Below are 18,424 nucleotides of genomic sequence, written 5' to 3'. Positions count from 1 at the left end.
CAACTGTATGTAGATGCAGTGCTACCCAATACCTGTCTCTGGTTTAAGACGTAAAGATTGCAACTGTGGACTGTATGTAGTGACTGACGCCAGCAGCGCAAAGAGTAAGCAGAGTTCAAAACAGGAGATCTTTGAGTTCCTCAGACAGAACTCTGAACTTTTATAGGAACACTACAGGCATGTATCTGCTTCATCTCATTAAACTGGTTAGTGTGTTGGAAATCCACTGTTGCCATCATTTCATTCAGCAGTAAACAGTTTTAAAATGTTTTTTATGTTTTAATGCTAAACAAGAGTCTCCAGCAGCCCCTCCCCTCTGTGGTGCTTTGGCTAATGAGGAAGTATTTGCCTGAGCAGCAATGGAGAGCTGTGATTGGTTAAGTGTGTCAGCTGACTGCTTTTAGCCTATCAGAGCTCCAACTAACAGTATGAAGGGTATAACTACAAGGAAGTGTGTAATCTCTTAGTTAGTCACACCTCCAGAAAGGGACAGACTGTGGGTAGTCCAAGACCCTTATTTAGTGTTAAAGCTGCTCTAAAATGGTTTAACACCGAATTTAGGGCAGCGCCAGGTGACTCCAGGCATTGTTGCCAATTCAAAGAGATTAAATGGTTATAGTGACTATAGTGTCCTTTTACGGATAGAATCTCTTAAGGAGCAGACTATTACAAACACCTTCTTTTTTAACTCAAACATCTTTTATTATCTTAAACATTAAATCTGAAAGGTCACATATAGGGTTTTGATGGCAGGTGTGTGCTGAACTGCTTTTATATTTTTTGTGATAGATTATTTTATTCCTGGTACAGACAGAGCATGCCATCTAAATTAACCTGTCCAGTGATCATGCATCCAACTACAACTTAAGTATCATGAAGCGATGGAAGTGCTGTAGGGTTAAAAATGTGTTTTTTTTTTCCTACAACACTGCTGCATTATGCACACTAGCAAAAATAGCAACAGCATCTACTGGACTAAAGTAAATGAATGCTCACTTCTGCAGAACGGACACTACAGACTGGAGTTGAACCTTTTTTAATTAATTCTGTCGAATTTTTTCTCAACAAATTTTGAACAATATTTGCCATCTGCTTAGCAGCAGTGAGAAAGTACTGTAAAGTCAATGCACAAATGCCTGAAATCAGAATTGTGCGAGTGGTACATATAAGTGCTATTATACATGCTGATATAGCTCTGTGTTTTTGCTGCTTTCAGCTGTCTGTTTACATTTAAAATAGAAGCTGAAAGTGAAGCTAATTCCTGAAGGGTTTAGCAGCGCAGGTTTTACATTTCTTCCAAACACAAATACAGCATGCATAGTAAGAAAGATAAATTGGCTTACCATGGGGGTTAGGTGAATGAGAAATAAGCCATTTGTGGGGGGTTTTCATCAATGTGGGTTTTACAAATATATTCTAATCATGATATTGTAAAGCGCTACGGAATCTGTTGGCGCTATATAAATGGCAATAATAATAATAATCCTGTAAAACTTTATATATTTTTACAAAATGTAATCAGTATTCCGGTCACAGTGCAAACTAGGTTATTCACTCAAGTACAGATTTTCAGGAATTCAAAGTGATATTGAAAGTTTATGCAAAAATTTACAAATTTCAAAAAATATCCATGTCTTTAGCACTGGTTAGTCCCCATTCAAATCTCACATTTTAGCTCACTTGTCTTGTTGCAGAGAGAACCTGAACTTGCTGCATACCAGACTGATCAAATCCACATTGGCAGCACAGAAACAAAGTGGAAAAAAATGTATCTCTGCACAAGACCTACAGCATCACAAACAATACTGAATAATAAGACTTAATTTTAAGTCTGTGGTTTTGCCAGTATTATCTTACCCTCTGTTTGTTATAGCTTAAATTTTGAAATTCACTTTGATTCCAAATAACTAACTTTACTGAATATGGTGCCAATTTGTCAAACTCTTTTAGAATAGTTTGACAACTTACCGGAGTCCAGCCAGGCGACCACAGCTGACGCCCTGCATATGGATTCTCCTGCAAGGAGAATCTGGTTAGCTCAGCTGAGCAAACGAGCTGTAAAGGGCCAAATATATTGTCTGAGAGCAACAGTGGAGTGTGGATTTGTATCAGACCTGCTTCAGCACAATTAAAGTGGGCTTGTCACCTTTGGGGTGTTTGCAGAGACCCCAGATGGTGGCTGCTCAACTTGCAGTTGCAGGTGAAGATACTTTTTATTTACCTGAACCTGTCCCTTGCGGCCGCCTTCACCATCTTCTTCCGTGAGATCCTCTTTAGCACCTTGCACGTCATCTGCCACGAGATGATGTCACTGATGTCTATACTTTGCATGTAATGATTATGCACTCAGCAATCTGTATGCATAGCATATTAAAAAGCACAATAAAAATCTACAAAGTAAGACCAATAAAACACCATTAATCAGTGTAGGCTCATCCATAGAGGCAGTAGGGGCAGTGCCCCACCACTTCTTAGGTCTTGAAAAATGCATTTGCAGTATTTTAGAAACACTAAGATTCTTCTTCTGGAGGGGACGGTGGTAAACCAACCAAAATATGGGAAGAAAGTAGTGGATCTTTAATTCTGCAATATGTTTAAGTTCTGCAGGGTCCCTCCCTCCTCATTGGTAAATGTTTACTTGAGAGCATTTAAGCATGTCAAAAAAATGGAACTGGTTTGAAATCTGCCCTGTTTCAGCAGGCTTTGCACATGCCTACCGTTCTTTAATAAGGAATTTTGATTGGAGTTTTCATTCAGGCAGCAGAGCCAGATGTCCGTGAGTGGATGCATGCTATTGGCCTCCTACTGGTACTCCCTTGTATTCCCTTTCAATGGGGAAAAGTAAAAGCTAAAGATCATTTCACTGTGTATTTGAAGAAGATGGGAAAAGAATTGAAGAATCCAGAAAATAGGTCATCTATATCCAAGCATTTCAGGAATGTGTCATAGAAAAACAAATGTCGATTTCTCTAAAGACGTTTTTAAGAGTGACATTCTTGTGGCATAACAGGTTATACTGTTTTTGGATCATGCCTCAAGTTTCAAGGACATAATGGGAAAAAAAATTAGAAACATCCTTAAACAGATGTTTTCAAGCATCAGCAGCTCAAAGCAAAAGCCTGATAGTGGATCACTCATTAGCATGACATGGTCAAATTGAAGTGCAACATGAAATTGACCTCGGGAGTCCTGTGTGAATTATGCACAGAAGCATGAAATGATTTGTCAGAACACTGGAAGGCAATATTCTCCTAGAAGATCTTGCCAGGAAGACCTTCCCTTACAAGACTGAAAATTGTCCAAATGTGAAGGGGAAATTTTTTTTTCACCAAAAGATGCCATAGAAGAGGTAGCTGCAGGTGAAATATGTCAAGTAACATTTTCTGGTGTATTTTTGGTTAAGAGGCATGATGATTATTATTGTCATTTTACAGCGCCATCAGATTACGTAGCGTTTTACAATATTATAAGAGGGGGGATTTAACATGACCAGCTTGTTTGGGGTATATGCAACCTTTCCAGCCGTGACCGGGAAGATGGCGCCTCTATGACTTTAGCTCAACTGCCAAATTTAAGCAAGGTCCAGACCTCAGGACCTTGGAAGTAGTGGGGACAGGGGATTCTGCGGGGGGACCTGGGCTGACAGGGTTTGAGTGTCAGCTAGAGATAGCATGTCACCTGGAACTATGTCTTGCAACATCATATAAGGAAATTCATAATGAGTTAACCATGCAAAACTTTGATGCAAATTGACAATATCCCTTATGTACAACTGGCTTGCAAACTAGTGTCGATAGGCGAAGAAATTAACTACCCAGTGACAGGTGAGGCCCTGCTAGTTACCAAGTGGCTGTGAGAGGCTCTGTGGGCTCACAGCCACGATGCATTGTGGCGGGGTGTTGGCCTCTCGGCCCTGACTATAACCCTGCAGTAGGGTATGTGAGGCACAAACTAGGAGTTGAGCTGCTAGGCGGAACCTCTGTGATGAGGTGGGGAGTTGGCCTTGCGGGATCTATATGTTAGATTTTTATACTAAGGCCAGCTTCTATCCCTAAAAGCCAGTTCTTTTTCTCTAGACGGTGCTTGTCTCTTTTGTGAATAAACATGAACGTGAACTTAAACGTACGTGCGTAAACAAACTGAATAGAATCAGAGAGAGAAGAACTGGAAAATGACACCTGATGAAACAACCGATTGTGATGTGAACTGAAAAATAGAAGGGAAATACAGTGACTAACAGAAGGAAAACATTTACTCTTTATGAGCGGAACATGAAGAGGAGAGTCTGATTGTAGCTTAAACTTAATGATGATATGTGTCGGTATGATAAATACATTATTATTGTTTACATGATAGGCTTGGGATTGCAAATTGTCTGCATCCTAATATGCCTATTGCTGTAAAACGTCTATACAGAAAAACAGATAGCATGACGGAAACTCAATATTCCATTGGATATCTTGAAACGTAAAGGAACATAGAAAAACGTATATAATATCAAATTGTTTAATGTATGATCGAATGCGTATAGAGGAGCTTGCAAGGGTCAGGCGTGCAGAGACAAGCCCCTTGTTAATGTTGAGGGTTTCTAATTGCATTCGGTAGTCGTAACGAAGGCAGAGTGAGGCCTTGATATTGGATATGAACATAAAGGAAAAAAACTTAATGTTTGAATACCTGAAAAAACAAACTCACTGAAAAACTCTTGTTTACCGTATCTTTTAGTAGACATGCTAATGGTTTTTACCTGAATCGTAATTGTAGTGATTGACGTGGACGTGTTTGATTGGTAGCCAATGTATCTGAACGTACCTAATGTTAGTTTAACACCACATGACGTTTTGACGCAGTATTACTGTAACAGGAGGATGATCAGTACTACAATCTCAATTGGTTATTGAAATTACCCTGAAATTAAGACAATCCCTTGCATGGTGTTCACTTAGGAAGCCCTAAACAGAGAGAACCTATAGTTTAACATGGTGAGGGGAGGTTCGAGAGTTTAGCGTTCGTATTTTTGTACATGTGTTTGAATAGACTATGTTGAACGGAGAACCAGCGAATGAATTGACAGGTTAGCACTACATGCTAAAGATATTGCAGTAAAGTGTCAGATTGGCACGAAAACCCACAGAGTAAAAGGAACGTGTAACGGATATGAGAATCGAAAAAAGGCGAACAAAGCTGAACAATAGCAATGAAAGTGCAATTAATAGAACTAAGCGGAAACCAACGAATGTACACGTCTAATGTCATGAATTAATTCACAAAAGCCAAGGAAAGGGAGCCAATCCCCGTGGTTTTTAGGCCCGAATGTGTGAACAAACCGAATGGTTATTCCCACGTGTACATACGTAAACGTGCCGGGTCTCGTGGCTGAAAGCAGGAACTGCAGTAGAGACGGAGGGCCGGAGTCGGTGTAGGCCGCAACAGGAGCAGAGACTGGTTAGCAGCAGCACGGGATGGATCCGACCGGAAGAGTAGGTTGCCATGGATACCACATAATTTGAACGAAAAAACGGCGCAGGTAAGCAGGGGAGATTATGTTTTATAGGTCAAACTCCTCCCACAAATTCAGGCCCATGGCCTTCTACATGCGGAACCATTGAGAGTTGGCTTGAAAGGTGATTCCTAGCTAACAGAAAATATCTGTCCATGTGGCTTTTAGTTTGGAAAAATTTTGCTCATGCAATCATTTTGGGAAAAATTATGCAGACGAACCAAAAAGGTGTAAAAATGGGACAGTGCACAGCAAAATCAAAACATATAAATGTTATGTGTATGTTTTACAGTACCCAGATAGGCACATTTTCCCGCCATTTGGTTTACAGGTCAAGTGTGAAGAAGTAACCAATAGAGGGGGGAAAAAAACTAACAGAACAAAAATAAAAATAACAAACATACCGGTATTTATTAACCCCTTTTGTGATGCAACACGTTTGTAACCAAGGTCTTTTTGGAAAGATTGTCATGCGTTCATTCTACCACAATTCCCCCCTTTCTGTTTAAGTGCACTCGTACATATTATTTATCATTAGAGGGATAAATAGGGCTTTCTTTTAATACTCTATATAAAAGAGGTATCAAATATAAAAAAAAAAAGGAAAATAAAACTATTTTTTATCAGTTTTTCCATTTAAGAATTTCTGCACACAAAATGAATATTAGGAAAATTAACTCAGTAGATTCACTAATTTGTTCTGATTGTTACATTTCCCAATATGTCTAGAATTTCATTACATTTTTAAAAGTTATGAAAAAATACTGCAAGGAGTGCATTAGGCTTTTAAAGATCTGCAAAATTTGTAGGGACCTACTTTGTCTCTGAATATTTCCTCTGCCTGACACTTCTAGATACTGGGAGGAGCTGCATGCTGTCTAGAAGTGTCATTCTCCCCAGTCGTCACCAGTGACAGCTGCAGGGAATTGACTTGATCTATGGAGGATATCGCGGGATCCTCGATAGACCTCAATGCTTTACTCTCACACATGCATATGGGCACAGCAGTGAACTCGGCTCCTGATAAAGAGGACCCACCGGAAATACATGGTGGCAACTGTGAGGGACAAGTTCAGGTAAATAGAAATCACCTTTACCTGACCCCTGTCACCGGACCCCCAATAGTGATTTCATCGTTGGGGTGCTTTGTAAAGTCTGTGACAGTGATCCTTTAATAACAGTCACAGAATCCAAAAGTGCTACCTAGGCCAAGTAACAAAGAGCGTTTTGCCACTTTTCATTTAAATGAAAACGTATTAGAAATACCGTGGCTGAGCAGGTATTGAGAGGGCTATGGGCACAGGTCACTTTAAGCACTGAACATAGTTCATCTGTCAGTCTGCGGCCCCAGCTGACACAGGTATGGAAAGGGATATAACCTCTGCTGGTACCGTTACTGCCATGACAGTCTATGTTATCACCGAGCATTAAAGTTCTGCACTACATAATATATATATATAAATAATTCTTTTCCCACAGTATGGTTTGAGGTATCAATAATATTTATTTTTTTATTTATGAAACAATTTCAATGATATTACATACGACGAATGCTTAACTTGTACGGAGATTTGTTTGACTAGATACGGAAGATGACCTCTTTCAAATGAGCTCCATTTATCACCTTGCAGTCAGGCTCTTTTCAATTACATTATTCAGAACAGTGAATGATTGAGGCTCTAGAGATCTAATTTCAGCACGCATATTCTCCTTAAACTGTTCAAATGTATGCAGTTTTTTTCACGTACACCCACTCTGAGGCTTAACTCCTTCTCTAGTGGCTGTCTACCAGACCACTAGAGGGACTTCCGGAATCGAAACGGACCTTTGGTCCGTTATTTGACACTGGACTTCCTCACTCTGAGCATGAGGAGCCGCAGCGTCATATTTGTCCCCATCGGAAAGAACTGAATAATGCACTGAAAAATGGCCACTGCCGCACATGCGCTTTACGTCTCCCCCGCTGGATGAAGTTGGCGGAGAATGACCTAGCGCCGAGGGACATTGACGCTGGAGTGACTGAAGGGGTTTTAACCATCACATGAACGGGGCACTGCAGGAGCCTATGGCGCCAGGAAATCTTTCAATGGAAACCATAGGGGAAAAAAAATGGGGAAAGTAATAACAAAAAAAAGTAAAGTTTTTTTATTACCAAACAAACCAAAAATAGTTTATAAAGGCTGCAAAAATAATATTTTTGCTTTTTAGTAAGAAGCAATTTGATTTAAAAAATTGCTTGGTTTCTATACATTCAAAGTGAAAGATTTTATGGTTGTGGTATGTGCCGAGCATGTAAGGATACAGAAAATGCTAAAAGACGTCAAACAACACAAATAACATTTACTATTAAACATTTACTTACCTGCTTCTCCAAGTATATTATATACATTTACTAGATATATCCATGGCAGCAATACAGAAGGCTAAAGCTCCTCCCACTCCTAAATTTAACAAGACCACCTCCTAATTAAACAATATAAACAGACTCCATACTTGGTCTTTTTTTCCTGTACACTTCACTTGGACACAGGATGTTTTGCACCTCCTCGTTTTCTTTTGTGGCTTACTTGGGTCTGAAAGTACCCCTAGCTCATTGGAAATTCAGCCTTTCTCAAGACACAGCTAGAGCAACCCGCTAGAGCTTTCTACCCTTAGCGACCGGGCGTTATGCTGCAGTGACCAAAAGGTAGCAGCTGGATGTACCCGACCCTTTGCGGTGATAATTCCCTAGTTTTGGTACACCTACCTTATTGTGGATTTCTTCGGTATCTTGGCTTTCCCATGTGTAATCATCCTGGACCCAGTAGAGCTGTTGAGAAGAGGACATTTATTTTCATGGAACGCATGGTGGAATACATGCATACTTTGCGTATGCGAGAGGGCGCATTTTCGGTTTCTCTTTTCCAGTTTCATCAGTTTGAGCCTGGCGGTGGGATCCATGCCATATTAGACCTACGGCAGGGCTGCCTTCTGACTTTATTGATTCTCTTAACATCTATTTATAGAATTGCTACAGCTCCTGGAGGTCCCTAGTGCTCACAGTTGCTCTGAATAAAGTCAGTTTTTCTGTTTCCTGTGGTGGTTTCTTTCTGCTCGGCTGCAGGTAAATACAATTTTTCTCTTTCTTCAACGCTAAGAAATTGTGTGCCAGTTTCTTTTTCTTTTAAATAGCCTATGTGCCCTTCCATTTTAAGTGGATATGCTCTTTGGGAAACATCTGATTGCAGTAGAAAGACGTAAAGGTTGACATCTCAAGCGATCCTTTTCTCAGGACAGAAGGTTCTTTTGATTCAAAGATTACAGGAGTTACAGACCTGGTAAAGAATTCTCTAGAGCACAGACATGGAAGGGAGGTTTCTCCTCTTTAAGAGGTAATTGTGGGAGAGATGGATTATCCAGACAGTCTAAACAATTGTGATAGTGCGTCAGTCCTTAAGGGTAGGAGCAAGGCTTTCTCAACTTCTCCAAGGTCTGGGCTGAGTTCATCACAGACAAATGGGCTTTGAATATTCTCCAGAATGGATATTTTCTGGAATTTGAAACCATTTCTCTTTCTCTGTATCAACCCAGATACCTCAAGACCCAAAGAAGTAAGAGCTCTCCATGTCTTTCTAACACCCTTTCTAACAGAAGGAGTATTTTGCTTGGTTCCTACAGGACAGATGATTGGGGCATTATTCAAAACTGTTCCTGACTATTGTTTGTAAGAAAATTAAAGATGGAATCAGACAGTTCCATTATAAAAGTAATCTCTCCAGGGGACTGGATGGGTTCCATAGACCTCGGAGGTGCTTACTTTTATGTCCCGATTGCCCTTTCTCACCAGATGTTTATCAGGCTTGCAGTGTAAAATCAGCATTTTCAGTTCTAAGCTCCCTTAGGCCTCAGCACTGCTCCCAATACCTTCTCAAATATTTTGACAACCTTATTTCGTATATTCAGCTAGAATGCATTTCCATATACAATTATATGGATGATATTCTAATCCTTTCCAGCAACAAGTATCAATTTCTTACACAGCGAGATCGGGTTTTTTATATTCTTGAAAAGTTTGGATGGGGCATCAACTTCAAGATGAGTCAGCTGTTCCCATCTCAAGTGATGATCTATCTAGTTGTGAAATTCTACACGTACAGATCTAGAGAGTGTCCCTATTGTTGTACACAGGGTTCAAAAGGATCCAAGAGAAACATAGAATGCGACAGCAGAGAAGAACCATTCGGCCCATCTAGTCTGCCCAATTTTCTAAATACTTTCATTAGTCTCTGGCCTTATCTTATAGTTAGGATAGCCTTATGCCTATCCCATGCATGCTTAAACTCCTTTACTGTGTTAACCTCTACCACTTCAGCTGGAAGGCTATTCCATACATCCACTACCCTCTCAGTAAAGTAATACTTCCTGATATTATTTTTAAACCTTTGTCCCTCTAATTTAAGACTTATTTAAGCTGATGTGATCTGGGTGTCTTTAGAGGTCCTTTAAGTGTGTGTGTGCGCATCTGCATGCACTGGTGTACATACCGCGGTCGCAGCCCTGCAACCCCTGCGACCAGGTGCCCGCCGCCATGTGTTGCGGCCCCGGCCTGCGCAGAGTAAGCGGGGGGGGGGGGGGGGGGGGGGGGGGGGGCCCACGGATCAATTTTCGCACCGGGGCCCCATAGGTCATGTGTACGCCACTGATTATCAGTTGCCATTATTGCCACAAGTTCATGGATCTTATTCCCTAAACTGCGAGCATTTGTAGACATGACTCTAAGCTTATTTTTTAACACACTTGCTACAGGAACCTTCTGTCCTTGTTTTCGGGGACAATTGGATTGATGTTTTATCACCCTTTTGCCCCCCCCCCTCCTAGTTTAAATACATCCTAGCAAAACCTCTGAACTGCTCACTGAGAACATTTGTTCCCTTTTGAGAAAGTTGCAAACCATCTTTTTTGTACAGTTTTCCATTCCAAACAGAGCTACCATGAGAAATAAAGCCAAATCCTTGCTCCCGACACCATTCACCAAGCCACAAGTTAAAGTCCCTAATACGCATCCGCCTGTCGTTCTGAGTTATGCACAGGCAGAACTTCAGAGAATGACAATGTGGAAGCAACCTGCCGTATATCATTGGCAAAAACACTAAAAACGTCCTTAACCTCTGAAACTTCATTGCAAGCCAAGTCATTTGTCCCTAGATGGACAAGTACATCCAATTCGCCTCCCTGCTTTGCTCGTTTAACAATATTACAGATACGTCTCCTGTCTCTGTGAGCAGTAGCTCCGGGAAGACACCTCACAAGACCACCATTGTCCATCTCCACACCTCTTATGATGGAATCCCCCAACAACAACTGCTTTCTATTAGGCCTCACCATAGTCTCCAAGCCTCTCTCCACAACACCACTAGCCTCAGTGCCTCTCTCCACAACACCACTAGCTTCAGTGCCTCTCTCCACAACATTACTACCCTCAGTGCCTGTCTCCATAACACCATTACACTCTGAAAGTGCAGAAAATGAATTATGTAGAGCAACAGACTGTGCAATATGCCTTTTATCCACAACTCTAAGTCTACCAGATCCTACAGGTGACCCATCTGCCATTTCTATTATGGCTCTGCTTCATCTCTCTCAAGTCGGTCCCAACCAGAAAATTCATGAGCATTTTGGGGAGTCTAGCCTCTATGATAGGGCTTACCAGATGGGCTCAGTGACATATGAGAATACCTCAAATGGAGTTCCTGTCACAGTTTGCAAATGAAGATCTGAATCAAAAGATCTTCATACATTCCAAGGTCAAGAATATCTTGGTGGCTGGAAAACAATTCCTTTTTGGGATTTCCTATGGGACACATTCAATGGTGAACGATAAAGATGTCTAGGTGATAATCCCCTCACAAAAAAAAGTGCAAGTGAAGTGCTTAAATGTAAAAAAATGGATAAAGATGCCAGTCAGTGCGGTTGGGGAGCACACCTGGGTTCTCATCACATCTAGGTCCTATGGAATCACAGACCTCTTCATAATTTCTCCAATGTTCTGGAACTGCAAGCAGTTTTTCAAGTCCTTCTCCGGTTTCCCTCTCCGAAGCATCATTGGGTCACAGTGAGAATAGGCACCATTTGCTCACTTCAACCATCAGGAAGGGCAAGAGGCAAGCATCTAAGCATTCTTTTTCCTGAAATGACAGAGAAGAGCTTGTAAGAATTAAAGGCAGTGTATCTTCCTGGCAAAGTAAATCTCTTGGTGGATTTCCTGAGCAGTTACTTTGGATCCAACAGAGTGGATTGGCGTTCCAGAACATCGTCCGAAATTGGGGCCTTCCCCAAGTAGACCTGATGGCAACAGGCCAGAACAACAAAGTGGCAAGACTCTTCTCACACTTCTTCGACCATTTGGAGAAAAATAGAGACGCCCTGTCTTGCGAGTGGAGTTTCAGTCTGGGGTATGTGTTTTTCCCTACCCCTCTTATTTTCTCACTGTTAAAGAGGATTAATTAATAACACGTTGTGATCCTAGCAGTCATTACACATTGACCCAGTCGCCCATGGTTTCCCCTACTGTAGAGACTATCCTGAGATCCTCCAATGGATCTCTTACCTTTTAGTACTTCGCGCCATCACCAATAATTACATAAAGGCCTAGTGTTTCATCCTGCACCACGATCCCTGAAATTGATGGCATGGAGATTTAGAGGCAGCTCATCTTAAACAAAGGTTTTTCTGACTCAGTGTCAGGGTTTTGGTCGGGAAAGGGTTCTAACCAGTGCAGCAACCTCTATAGGGTGGAAACCAGAATGCAAAGAAACCAATAAACACACAAATCTAGAAAAAAAAATAAGTATTGATATTTAAATAAAATACACACACAGATAACTGAATGTAGCAGAAGGGCCTCTGGATACAGAACAAGCAGGCAAGGCCTCTGGATACAGGACAGGCAGGCAAGGCCTCTGGATACAGGGGGGACAGCCATCTAGTAGAAGAACTCAGGATAAAAGGACCAGACCAGCAACATTAACATTAATGAACTGGCAATCAAGAAAGGGTGAGGCTCAACAAAATAGGGATATGTTAATCACAAAGTAAGGCCAGTTGGAAACATCTCAGTCTGCGTGCAGCAGCCTGGAATAGCAACACTGTTGCGGTTGCTGGCTCGCCGCGTGGCAAAGCTGTGCCCGACCGGCACAGACTAGCCGACGGCACAAGCTTATCTGCTCACCGGCGAGCCGACAGCCGCTTCTCCGCATCTTCCGACCGTCGCGCCCGGATCCAAAATGGCGCTGACCGCGTGGTCGCGCCTAAACTCAGCTCCGCCCCCGAAGTTTATACAGAACTGCGCGTGACGTCACGACGTCGACGCGCACGCACGCCCTCTGACCAATCAGACCTTTGAGAGGGATATTTAAATCCCTAGCTCACTCCAGTACCTTGCCCTGTCGTGGTTTCCTGTTCCTGGTTTCCTGAGAGTGCTTTATATTTGTGAATCTGATTTCCTGGTATCCTGATCTTGGCTTTTCCCTGGTTATTCTGAATTCTGGTTTCCCTGACTTGGCTTGTGTAAACGGTATTGTGTTTTTTCTGGCTTCCTTGACCTCGGCTTTCCCTTTGACTATTCTCTGTCTCTAGCGTATTAGTCCGGCCATTCTAAGGTCCGGTTTACGCTCTGTCCTTTTCTTTTCTCTTGTCTATGTATATATTTACATAGTTTCTGCGTGCTGGACCACACTAGTAGTCGTGACAACCACAGACAGGTAGTGGCACTGTGAGGTACTGCAGCAGACTGAGAATAAACTGAATCGTGACACTCAGATACTTTAAGAAATCTAGCTCTTAGTTTACTATCGAATACGGGGTATTTTCTGTGACTGGTGTGTCCTTCATGATGTTGCCACTCAATCTCTGAAAATTAGCAACAATCTTTAGTTCCTCCAGAATGGATTTGACAAGGGATTACGTCTTAATTCCTTAAGTGTCTAGATATCTGCTCTCTCCATTCTGTTGGATAGAAAGCTTACTTTCGATCCGGACATGTTTTTCAAGCAGTATTGAAACTTTGTCCTCCAGTGAAGTCTTGCTCTCCTCCCAGCAACTTGCCCCTTGTACATTCCGTTGATTACTTTAACTAATAAATCTGTTCTTTTGGTGGTCAGTACTTCAGGTACAAGGATTTCGGAACTTCAAGCTCTAACTTGAATCTCCATTTCTGATTCTTTAAGAAGATAGGCATTACAGACTGTACCAACATTCTGCCCTAAAGTAGTGTCTTCCTTCCACGTCAATAAAGACATTCTACAGACATTTTTTTCCCCATCGTTCATCGGAAGAAGAGGAAAAATGACATTGTCTTGACCTGGTTTGTTGTCCATCAACTTACTTGGATCACACCTCTCATATGAGGTAAAACATCCCGTCCTTTTATTATTCCATCCGGACACAAGTTGGGTCGGGCAGGTTCTACCTCTTCAATTGGTCGATGGATTGTTACAGTCATTTCCCAGGTTTATCAGAGTTCTGGACCTATTGGGTCTCTGTGCTTACTCTACAGCTTCTTCTTGGGCAGCTGCAGCTAATGTCTCTCCTGACTGCATCTGTTCTGCAGAACTTGGATATCCTTTAACAACTTTATACATCATTACCATTTGGATTCAGCCAAATCTGTTAGCTTTGCGTTTGACAAAAGTGTTCTTTCTGCAGCATAATAATTTATAAGAAAAAATAAGATTGTTTTTATGCAGGTCTAAATGTCTCAACTCTCAAAGTTTATCTTTCTGCCTGGAGTCATTTTTTGGTAAAAGATTTAGCGTCAAATGTTCTTATTTGCAGATTCTTTAAATCCATCAGACTTTGCAGACCAACAAAGAAATCATTCTTTCCCACGAGGGATTTATCTATAATTCATAGGGCTCTTTGCAACCCAGCTTTTGAGCGCTTAGTAGACATCTCATCGAAACACCTGTCACTGAAGACTGCCTTTCTGTTAGAGATTACTTTTGCTAAAAAAAAGTCCATGAAATTCAAGCACTATCTTCAGAGGAATTCACAATATTTTTTCCAGGAAAAGGTAATTTTGCATCCGAAACCACTTTTTGTTTTTGTACCAGAGGTTATGACTTCAAATGCGATTAATCAGCCAATAGTCCTACCTTCATTTTGTAGTGCTGCATCTTCTCATCAAGTAAAAAATGGCATAGGGATGGAGAAGAGCTCTATGGGTTTACATTAACTGTTCTTCCAAGTTAAGAAAAGTGGATCATCTTTTCATAATTTTTGGGTGAATTTCAAGATAAAAAAAAAAAAAATAATAATAATAGTTTATCAAGTTAGATTGTGGATACAATAAAATTGGCCTATTCTTTGTGCGTTTTACTATTACTTAAGTCCCTTAGAGCACATTCAACAAGAGCCAAGGACACATCTTGGGCTAAAAAACAAACAAAACAAAAAACAGGCTTTGCCCGAAAACAGCTATCTGGTCTTTATTTAACGCCTTCAACAAACAATACAGACTGGACATTTTTCTTCCTCAGATGCGGTTTTTCAGGCGCAAGGTGCTACAAGCTGTGGTCACTAAATTTCCATTGTTTTTTTTTTATGGGATCTTGCTATATCCCTACTGTACTGCCACCATAGGACAGGAAAAATAGCAATTTTACTGACCGTAAATTCTTTTTTCCTTAATATGGTATATGGTGGCAGTACAACTCTCCGTCCCTTTTTGATTATAATTTTGCAGTATAAGTTATGAACTGATGTCCAAAAATTTCAAGATTGTTCCTTGTAATGTGTGTATATGAGAATTTGCCTGTAGGTCTGCTGGAACTGAAGAGGTGAATTACGATCGGATACTCAAGGCCGGTCTTACTGAACTAGTAGGATTTTGGTTTAAAGGATTCTACTGGAAGAAACCATGTCTAGATCAGTTAAACATTCTCCTTTTTAACTGGTCTATTTCTAGTCCCAAGAATGCAATTCATGCACCTGGAGTGTGCTTGTATTTTATAATCCAATCGTGATGTTGAAGGCACTGGAGAGACTCATTTCGCTCAGATATGCAGCCTGCATGACCATGATCTTGGCACCGAGATGCTTATCTTCACATTCCAATGGTAGTAGAATCAATAAAATATTTGATCTTGGCACTTATATTAAAGCACTTTACATTGAAAGGGCAGAATTTGTGGTTTTAAACCGGAGTGCAAGTGCCAAGATCATGGTCATGTTGGCTGCATATTTGAGAAATTAGAATCTCTTTACCATATCTAATTGATTGTTTCAAAAGTTTCTTCCATCCTAAGTTTAACACAAAGCACTCACCTCACACTCCAGTCCCTTCAATGTCACGGTTGGATTATAAAGTACAAGTTCACGCCAATTGCAAGAATTGTATTCTTGGAACTAAAGTAGACTAATTGAAAATGAGAATATGCTGAAAACGACACTGTAGGCACTGTATGTGCTTCAGCTCATTGAACTTGTTATAGTGTCTGGAGTCACCTGGTACCGTCATTTCATTAAGCATTAAAAACCGTTTTTAATCTTTATGTTTTAATTCTAAACGAGTCACCCCTCCAATAAAACCCCCATATATGTCTTCCTTCCACCTTGCTTCTGGCGTTAGAATTTACAAATGTTCTCTTGTTTAGTCTGATGCAGTCTATTCTTCGTTCTTCCGTCCAGTATACGCCTTCAAAACCAATTCGCTCTGTAATATGCAGATTCCTACTGAAATTACCTCTTGTTCCATGGAGAAATCTAGGGGTAGAGCCCTCTTAGTATCTGACATCTGTTATATTATTTCCACCAAAAGAGGCAGCAAATTCTCTCTTTCTCAAAGGATAATGAATTCTTAGAGGCGGACAGATGCAAAACAACTCTTAAGCCGATCCACCTTTCTTGCTACAGAATACAGACTGATGCTTTTTCCCGATAATTTCAAGCTTTCCTCTGTCATAACAGCCAATAATTCATTAGGCAGCTTAATTTGTCTCAAATAAAAGAGATCCACTGAGGAGTCTCCCAACCAGACATTTTCAGCTCAGAGCCGTGCCATTTGGCCCATTCTCAAAGATCCATCTGACACTGATTGCAGACATAAAATAGGGACTAAAAAAAAATAAAAAATAAAAATATGTTGCCAATATGCTATTGGTGAACTATTCCAGAGGTCTCCTGCACCAAAGAGAAAAAAAAAAAATGATTCCCAATATTTAGTTAGAAAGCAAAATCAAGACCGGTCTTATTGAACAAAGTTCTTTCTGGGTATGCTAGGTATGATGGTCTTAAAAATCGAGGTGGGCTTAATGGCTTGTATCTTCCCCAGATAACATTTCTTCACCAGTACAAACCAGGAAGGGACCAGTGGACGAAGATGTTTATTTCAGAGAAATTTACAAAAGACACTGTGATGGTAGTTGTTCATTTACAACCTGAGACTGAGGTTTTAGAGCCCTATTCTGATGTCTCTGGCAGTGGAAACTTCTTGGTGCCTTCCTCTTCTTTATAACCTCTTGTCCTAGTGTCTCAGAACTCCGTAATGCCCATCCAAGTTCCATCTGATGGCTTGGAAAGTTAATGACAATCTTGAGCTGCCCAATGTTTTTTTGATGCTGTGGTCAATACGTATCGCAATCAATACGTAAATCTACCTGTCCTACATATGATCATATTTGCATGTGAGTGGTCCAAAAATAAAAAAAAGTTGAGTTTCTGCAATCATGAATAGATCAGGTTTTTTTTTTGGAGTTCTACTCGAGTGCAGCCCTAGTGGGAACTGGGTGGGCAGTGAACTCTTTTTTTTTTTTTTTTATGGTTCTTTATAGAGTCAAGAAAGTACAACATATGATTCAATCTCAATAACCCCATGGGACTAGGGATGCATTGAAATTTCGTCAGCCGAAAGTTTTGCTCGAAAATGGGCCTATCCCATTTCGTCCGAAAACGGCTCAAATATGCCGAAAAATTAGGCATAGCAACTTTGGGAGGGGGCCTGGCGGCTTGCCCTGTGTGCCACCGGGCGCGAGGGAGAGAGGCAGTACAGTCTGCAGATCCGCTGGGTGTGAGCTGCAGACTGTGCTGTAACATTTAAACCATTGCATGCCTAAAAGTAAACCCCATCAGTTCCCTCACCCAATAGCTCCCAAGCCGCCTCCTGAAACTGCTGCAAATGTCCGAGTCCTGTGCTCGATCTGTGTCTGTGACAGAACCGCGCACCGCCGCTGCGCTACTTTGTACCCGGAAGTGACGTGTGAGCAGTGGGACAGCCTGTGGCAAACATATTCACACCGCGGAGAGGTAAGTAAGTTAACTTAATTATATTCTGCCCGTACCTGCCAATCTGCCCAGACTGCTGATGAAATGCTTTGTCCTAGTACCCAGTCCACTCATGCATTTGTAAATCTGCTGACAGATTTCAAAATGAGGGACAGATCCTTGGGAGCTGGGACCTATTTTTGCTGGGCAGTTCTGCAAAATGCAGATACTGTCTGAACAAATTTGGAACTGTTGGCACCTATGTAAATTGCCACTTGCTGGGGGTTTAATAATCCGTATTCCCCTTCAATCCCCCCCATCAGCTGTGTACTGATGTATACACAGATTAACGGGGATTAAATAAATGTAATAGAAAATCATCTTCATTTAATGCAATCTAAAGTGAATTATAATTTAAATAGCACACATATCATTAGATAAAGGGATAATAAATATTTATCCTAAATTAATCTAAAGTATGCTTGGCTATTTTTGTGTAATTCACTTCTCAGTTTGCTATTTACTAAGGACCAAATGCAGTGCAGATTAACAAAATTCAGTTAAAAAACCAAACCAACCCCCCCTCCCCCCCCCCACAATTCTCATATTTACTAGTTGCAAATCCTGTTGAAATATACAGGGTTATTCACTGAAGGGAGAATTCAAAGTGAATTTCAATTAATTTAA

Source organism: Pelobates fuscus, chromosome 3 (genome assembly GCF_036172605.1).
Source record: "Pelobates fuscus isolate aPelFus1 chromosome 3, aPelFus1.pri, whole genome shotgun sequence".
Classification (NCBI taxonomy): Eukaryota; Metazoa; Chordata; class Amphibia; order Anura; family Pelobatidae; genus Pelobates; species Pelobates fuscus.
Note: the sequence above shows the minus strand (reverse complement) of the source record.